The following is an 8,131-nucleotide window of genomic DNA, read 5'->3' on the forward strand; positions in this document are numbered from 1 at the left end:
AAAAAAAAAATCCACACATAACTTTTGATCCTCTCAAAACATAGTTGTCTCTCGGTATCTGGAGGGGTGGGTGGGGGGCAGGATTGGTTCCAAGACTACTTGCCTCTAGTGCCATGACCCTGAAGACACTGTAGTCAGCTCTCCATATCTGCGGATTCCCAATTGAGGATTGAAAACACTGTCTTCAGTCCACGGTTGGTTGAATCCACTGATTCACAACCTGTAAATACAGAGGGATGACTGTATATTTATTGAAAAAAATACCTTATAAGTAGACCCACACAGTTCAGACCTGTGTTGTTGTTCAAGGGTCAACTGTATTTCTTAACCTTCCCCTTGTATATAATGTGTCTTTCCCCCCAAGTCTACTTTAAAATTTATCTTAATTGTTGTCTTAGCAAATTTGATTATGATGTGTCTTGGTTGGTTTTCTTGTTTATCCTGCATGGGGCTTGTTTAGCTTCTTGAATATGAGGTTGATATTTTTCATTAAATATAGAAATAAATTTGTTTAATCTTTCCTCATCTGGGATTGCAATTACATATATGTTAGATTGGTTGATATCTCAGAGATTGCTGAGGCTCTGTTTATTTTATTTTTCTTTCTGTATTTCAGTTTTTACAGTTTCTATTGATAAATCTTAAAATTTACTGATCTTTTCTTCTGCAGTGTTTAAACTGTTCTTATGCTTGTTCAGTGAAAATTTTATTTTAGATAATGCATTGTCAACAAAAGAAATTCCATTTAGTTCTCTTTGATAGTTTTCATTTGTTTCCTTAGTGTCTTCATATTTTTCTTTAAAACATTTGATATATTTATAATAGCTACTTTAAAATCCTTATCTGCTAATTTCTTCATCTCTGTCATTTCTGCCTGTTTCTATTAACAGATTCTTTCCCCCTCCTGTATATGAGTCGTGCTTTCCTGCTCCTTATCCGATATGCTTTGATTGGATGCTGGATGTTGTAAATGTGACATTCTTGCATGTGGTAGGCAGAATAGCTCTCTAAAGATGTTCACACCCTTATCCCTGCATCCCGTGAATATGCACATAACATGACAAAAGAGACTTTGCAGATATAATTAAAAGTATGGATTTTGCGATAGGGAGATTATCCTAGATTGTTGGGGTGAGTCCAGTCTAATTACATGAACCTTTAAATGCAAAGAAATTTCTCCAACTAAAGTCAGAGGGATGCAGCAGGAGGGGAAGTCAAGGTGATTGGAAGCATGTGAGGGACTTGAGCCGCCATTGCTCTAGGAGCAAAGATAGACCCCAACTGACAGCCAGCAAGGAAATGGGAACTTCAGTCCTTAAACTTCAGGGAACTAAATTCAGTCAACAAACCAAATGGGTTTGGAAGTTCATTCCGATATCCTGTCAACACCTTGACTTCAGCCTTGTGAGATTCTAAATAGAGGATTCAACTGAATCATGCTGTGCCTGGACTTCTGATCCAGAGGTTATAAATGAGTATTTTTTTAAGCCATTAAATTTATGTTAATTTGTTATGGCAGCATTATAAAACTAATTCATTGAAAGCCTGGATATTTAAAGAATCTTGGGCTTTATTTTGGGAGGCTGTTGTTACTCTAGTAGCTGATAAACTTGATCCTTTTGAGGCTCATTCTTAAACTTTGTTTGTGAGGTTCAAGACTGACCTTAAGGAGTCTCTTGTCCCCTCCTTAAGAAGTAGCTTAGGCTTTTTATTGTATATCACAGGTCTTTCATGAAGTTTCTATATTCTAGTTGGTTAAAACTCAAATGACTCCCTGTGAATTCCAGCAGTTGTTCAGATTGTAGTTCACCAGTAATTTTTTCCCACTGGTAGTTAATTTGTGCCTAGCCTCTTGGGCATCACCCTACACATGCACAGCTAAGCAATCAGGGGAAGACTTAAAGAGTATTTAGAAATTCTTTCTATGTAGTTCTTCCTATCTAGCATGCCTTATTGCAAATGCTAGACATCTCATGCTCCCCAAACTCAATCTTTGTCTTCTCAGCCCAGCTTTGCATGGATCTCCCTGTGTGGACCAGGTCTGAAAAGTACCTCCAGGCATAAAACCAGGGCAATTGTAGGACTCACCTCATTTGTTTCCTTTCTAATTGGGATCATATTTTTGCTTTGCCTGTGTTCCAGTGTCTAAAAATAGATATTTCATATATTTTGCCCAGTTTTCTAACTTTTAGCATATTCTAGTACATCCTGGTTAGAAATCTCTTCTTATTTTGTCAGTGGATCCTTTGTTCACCAAGTAAGAGCTTCTTTACAGAGATGTCTTTGCTTCCAATCTAGTTTTTTCAGTCCATCCTTCAAAGTCCATTCTGAAATAAACATAGATGAAATCCCCTTCTCAAAAACTTGTCACGGCTTCTTGCCTTTCTCATAACAGTAATACATAAATCTATTTACATCTAGACCATTACAATGGGCTTTCCAGGTTATGCTCTCATTTGATAAAGCCTAACTGTTTAATTGGATAGTCAAGGATTTTATGTTTAACTGCAATCCTTTCTGATCTAGTAATTAAGCGAAATGCAAAAATGTGTTATAAACTGTAAGGTGGTATACAGAGATTCCTTAATTTGCCATATAATTGGTTCTTGACCTAAAGCAGACATTACCTTGATTTGAGGCTTAAATCAGCTAAGAATCCTTTCAGATGCAAGTAACAGAAAGCCTGATTAACAGAGTCTGAACCAAGTAAGGATTTATTTGTTTCCCTGGAGAAGATCAGAGGCGCCAACTGCTTGCAGTGGCTCACTGGCTCATTGTTGTCAAGACTCTGGCTTTCCTCTCAAGAGTGCAGAATGGCTGCCCTACAGTTGGGCAACATACTTCCTTTCAGGCAAGAACACAGAGATGGGAGCGGTAGGGAGGAGTGGGAGCGGACGCTGCCTCTTTCGTTTTTGCGAGGAAGGAAGAGCTTTCCTGAGAGACCACAGCAGATTTTCTGCTGATACTCGTATCTGATTACCAGAATGTACATGACAACAACGGTTCTAGGAATGTATTTAGTTTTTCAGCCTCTGTGACAGAAGGCAAGGACCAGACGTTAGGTGGCTGCTAGAGTGTTTCCATCATTGTCTTTCCTGAAATTCACTGTTATATCTGCTCTGGTGAAAATGATCTTTACTCATCTTTCCAGTGAATGTCTGCTACGAGAATTTCTCTAATCTTCTTACTTTTCTGGATCCCCACAACTCTTGTAAGTAATGTTTTTGGTAATTTTTTTTGGCACGGTCCCGTTTTAAAGTAGAGGATTCGGTATGCTTAGTATGTCTATCCATCCATCTCTTCCTCTGCTCTCTTTCCTTCTCTTCATGTATTATCTCATTCATTGCTATTGGACATGTGCTTCATCCATTTAGCCTGGAAGATTGGCACATGTAGCCCCAGGCTTGGAGTCTTCTAATACCATGACCCTGTCACTCAAGATGTGTGCATAATCAACTGCATTATTATTTCTACTTCATCATACCCTCCTTGTGTCATGTGGCCTTTTATAGTTCACTAAGTGGGCAAAATATCTTTTCCCACCCCAATGAAATATTAGTGAACATGACTTGAGCAGAGACCTTAAATATGCTTGTGTGGTGTAGCGTGGCTTCTTGTGCCTCTGCCATATGTTACAAGAACGTGACCAAGATAGTTGCTGGTCCAAGGAGGTTGAGAAGTGTGCAGCAGACCTGGGCTCACTCTGCAGCCGAAAGCTGGGTAGGCCCAGCTGACCTATAGTCCCATGATAGATGTTCATTGTTGTAAGCACTGCATTGTGGGTTATTTTATTATGTATCTTGCAGTGATCTGTTAATACAGCTGGATTCTAAATGGCCATGTTTAATTCATATGTTCATTTTTTTTTAGTGATACTCTAATGCTTTTATTGTTTCAACAACACTCCAATGTGATAAGGTGTGTAGAATACTAAGTGAAAATATGCTTTCCCAAGAAAACTCTACAACTACTTTTATACGTGTGTCTTCTCCATTTTAACAACCGTTTAACATTCCACAAAATAAATCTATGTAATTTATTTAACTACTTCCTCACTGATGGACATGTAGGAACAACTACCTCAGTAAATGCTGATACGGTTTCAGAGTTCTAAGCCACATGTATCAGCTGCCATCAAGTCCCCAAAATAGTAGGCTAGCTGGCAACTCCATCAACAGGGATTTTCTCCCCATTAAAGTCTTGTGGTCCTTCTGAGCATAAAGCCAGTTATGGGTTTAAATACCCACAAAGGGTCTTTCCGGGCAGGACATCTGACAGTTCTTAGCGCAGGGTGGGGACCAAGGCCAGAGCCTGCCTGGTGTGGTCCCACAGCCTGTACACCAAGTAGGGTACAGATTTTCGGCAAAGGTAATGCCAGGCAATGTTTTCAGGTTTTGAGAGGGGACAATGCTGGTGCAGACACACGGAACAAAGCCCAAGTCTCCTGACCTCTGGCTTCATCCTTCAGATGCTGAACAGATTCTAGGAGATTTTCCTTCTTGTCCATCTCACTCTCCAGGAAGGCATTTCTCTCAATGGCTTGATTTAAGCGCTGCTCAGTCTTCCAGAGACATGATTGTGGCCCGTTTTGCTCTTTCCAAGTCATCATTTGCTTGCTCCAGCTCTCGGATGTATTTCTGCAGCTGATCTTTAATTGCCTTTGTCTGGGCAAGGTCATCCTCCAAGGCAGAGATCTGCTGGTAGCCTTCTGAATGCTGCATCTCAGACTTTTCCTTGATGGTTTCTAGCTCCATGTGAAGGCAGTGATTTTCTAACAGGAGGTCCCTGTTCCTGGTTTCAGTCTGCTGCAGCTGTGTCTCCAATTCAGTTTCATATTCTCGGCTTCCCTCCTGGAATTCTCGGAGCTCCTCTTGTGTATTCTCTGCCCTTTGCTTGTAGGTCGTAGCCAGATCTTTCCAGTAGTTAGCTTCTTCTTCCTCAGAGCTGAAGGTCTTGCCCGAGTCCTCCATTGTGAAAACGGGGGATGAGGTCACTCTTCTTGTGGCATGGTGTCCTGGCTTGGGTGACAAGGACGGGCCCATATGTTCATTCTTGAATCACAATGGCTACTACTTCAATTGGCCAGGCTTGCATTACATTTTCACCTCACCCCATCACGTCCCCAAATAACTGAAGATGGCTCAGGAATGGAGCTACGGGGTTTAAAATTTGACCTCATGATATGAGAGAAGAGTTTCTCCAAAGGAAAATGGTGGTTGTTACCAGAAGAAGGGAGTTGGTTTGAAAACATCATAAAAGTATCATAATCCACTCTGGTGCCCTTTATACTTCAGTATTCTTGCTAAGTTTTAACCTGGTTGTATGCAGGAACTCTGCCTTACTCATCTTGTATTTAGTTCAACACATAACATCTTACAAACTATGCTCGTATCAGTTAGGACTAGGTTTCACTGCAGGTATTATAAAACCCCCAAATAACAGTGACTTTGATAGGACTTTATTTTTTTCTTTTCCATTAATGTCCAGAGGTGGGAAGTTTAGGGTAGGTATGGTGGTCTGGTCCACAGAGGCCTCAGGCATGCCTGCTGCTTCTGGCTTTCTGCTCTGTCATCCCTAGGATGTGGGTCTTATTTTTTTTTTTTTGGCAAGAGATAGGAATTTTCATTAGAAGGAACCATGTTCTGAAAACTGAGGTGGAGGAGGATGAGAAGACAGGCAAAGAATATAGGCCAGCTGGTTTTTGAGGACATTTCTCAGGAGCTGCTACATAACATTTCTGGTTTCCCCCCGCCCTTGCAGTGGAAAGAGCTGAGCTGAAAGGGAGACTTGGATCAGGTCTTTATTACAGGATTCATGTGCCCAGCTAAAAATCAGGGCTTCTAGAAGAGGGAGCATGGGTATTGGAACAGGCAACAAGCGATCTCTGCACAGTACTCAATAAATATTTCTTGAATGAATGTGTGAGTAAATGAACCACACATTAAAAATTAAAATTGGTCAATAAACACTGAAGACTAACTTTTCTTTTCTTTTTTAAAGTTGCAGAAAAGGACAGTCTATTAGAAGAAAAAATACATTTCAAAGAAGCAGAAGCGGGCCGAGCAGTAGAGAATGGCTCAAGGGCCATTATTAGAAGAGAAAGTACATTCTAAAGTGTTTGGAGCTGGCTGAGCAAAAGAAACTCAAAAGGCCTAACTTTTCAATATTAGATTTAATGCTGGCTTAAAGAATAAATTTGAGGTTAAAATACCTATTTAAACCAATTTCCATTTTTAGTAAAGCAAGAAAGCAGAAATTAACTATTTGTTTTAGAATTGTTTTTACTTTGTGAACAAATTGAACAATGTAGCAGGCTTATTTCAGTTTTGTGGATCCGTTTTCTAAAAGTCTAATTCTTTTTTTTTTGGTAAGTACTAATATGTTTATTAGGGCATAAAGTAGTATTTTATACTTCAACTCAATTTTATAGAAAAACATTTTATGTACAATTGTAAAGAAACCACTGCATAAATAACTCCAATGTAAAATCATGTTGTATTTAAAAAATTCATTGACTTGTTAGATACATAAATTGGAAAATATTTTCTCAGTAAAAAAGAGTAAAAATGATAACATTTCTTAGCCTAGCCCACCAAGCCCATTTAAACCAAGCAATAGCTGAATTATACATTTATAAATGTGGTCTGAATTCTGGGATCCAGGAGAAATTTAAACTTCACTTATTAAAACAGCTGTTTTCCTTAAAATTGCGTAAAGTGAAATATCCAATAATCATCCCCTTTACCCTTGATTTATGCCTGATTATTTTTCTTTAGGCTAATCCACATCAAGGTTTTACCTGTTCCTTCCTAAACAACAGGTACCGTGTCCTTTTAACCTGCTTGGTAAGGTACTCATTCCTTCCAAAACTGTGAAATGTTTTGGTTGTTATTAAAATATGTTCTGTATTTGAACAAAACTAGAGCTTAATTCTTATAGGAGTCTAGACAGAGTCTCATGCTGAGCTATTGACATCCTTAACTCTAAAGAAAATGTCTCTCTTAAAATGATGACTCCTTTTAAGCTTAGACAAGCATCCTTTTGAAAGTATGGGATACAAACATTTGCATTAAAGGGATTTACCACCTGTCGTTTCAGTGATGCTGACATTATAGATAAGCTGTCTGCTGATCCATTGTCCTGTTGTAAAACCAGAGCAAACTAAACCCATTTCCAGTCTGTGGATAAATTCACTCTTGGCATTGCTGGGAGGAGTTTGGGAATTAACTATCAAGCTATTGATTTTTTTCCACTGTGGACCAAATCTAGTCTTTAGTAATGTGCACAATTCCTACTGTTCAATTCAGGTGATAAAAGGAAAGTTTAGGATTGATGTCTGAAGCTAGAAAAGAGTCTGTTTCATAATATTTTATCAGAGGTTTATTTTTATATTTCATTGTATAAATATCAGAGGTCTAGGTGTGGAATACTGAAGGTAGAGATTGAAATCTAGACATTTCTGAGTTAACTGTTCATGTACCCATTGAATTAGAAATAGAATTAAAAATTTCAGGATTTTACATTTTAAATTTTCAGAATTTTTTGTAACTTAGGAAGGTTTGTTGATGGGTGATGATAGAATTAAAGGTAAGTAAAAAAGAATACAACTTCATTTTTAATTTCTACTAAACATGTTACTTTTCTACAAAAGTGAAAACTAATTTAAGGATTTAAACACTTTTTCATTCCTTCAATCATTCATTCATTCATTCAACAAATTCAATGCTTATTATATGTGAGACACTGTGCCAGGAATTATACAGTAAGGAACAAAATGGAGTCCATTTTCTTGAGAAATTTACCACTCAGTGCAAGAGACAGACACTAAGCACTTTCTTTTGAAATGGAATTTTTAATGACATTGAAATATATTTGCATTCTAATTGCTGTAGCACTATAAAGATGTCTAAGTACCACGTTGACAAATAATATTTTTCTGTCCTTTTTCTAATTCTGCTAAATCTTTCATGTTCAGCATTGTAATGATTCATTTATCTATAATCTGTAGGAAATGAGGGGCTCCACCATAGTTTTTCTATTTTTCGAAATAACTGGAAAATAATGGTTTCAAAACTTTAAAAATTTTAGCTATTTTGAAAGAAAGCAGCAATACACTGAATGTTTATGTTCC

At 38.0% G+C, this 8,131-nt stretch overlaps 1 long non-coding RNA gene and 1 pseudogene across 1 annotated transcript in view; one reads left to right on the forward strand and one right to left on the reverse strand.

Annotated features, from left to right (window-relative positions):
- Positions 1–8,131, forward strand: part of LOC109391724 (uncharacterized) — a 16,170-nt gene that overhangs the window by 3,823 nt on the left and 4,216 nt on the right. The window lies entirely within an intron of this gene.
- LOC109391723 (nuclear distribution protein nudE homolog 1 pseudogene) lies at positions 4,315–5,277 on the reverse strand (annotated as a pseudogene).

The sequence above is a fragment of the Hipposideros armiger genome, unplaced genomic scaffold (assembly GCF_001890085.2).
Source record: "Hipposideros armiger isolate ML-2016 unplaced genomic scaffold, ASM189008v1 scaffold_300, whole genome shotgun sequence".
In the NCBI taxonomy this organism is placed as follows: domain Eukaryota; kingdom Metazoa; phylum Chordata; class Mammalia; order Chiroptera; family Hipposideridae; genus Hipposideros; species Hipposideros armiger.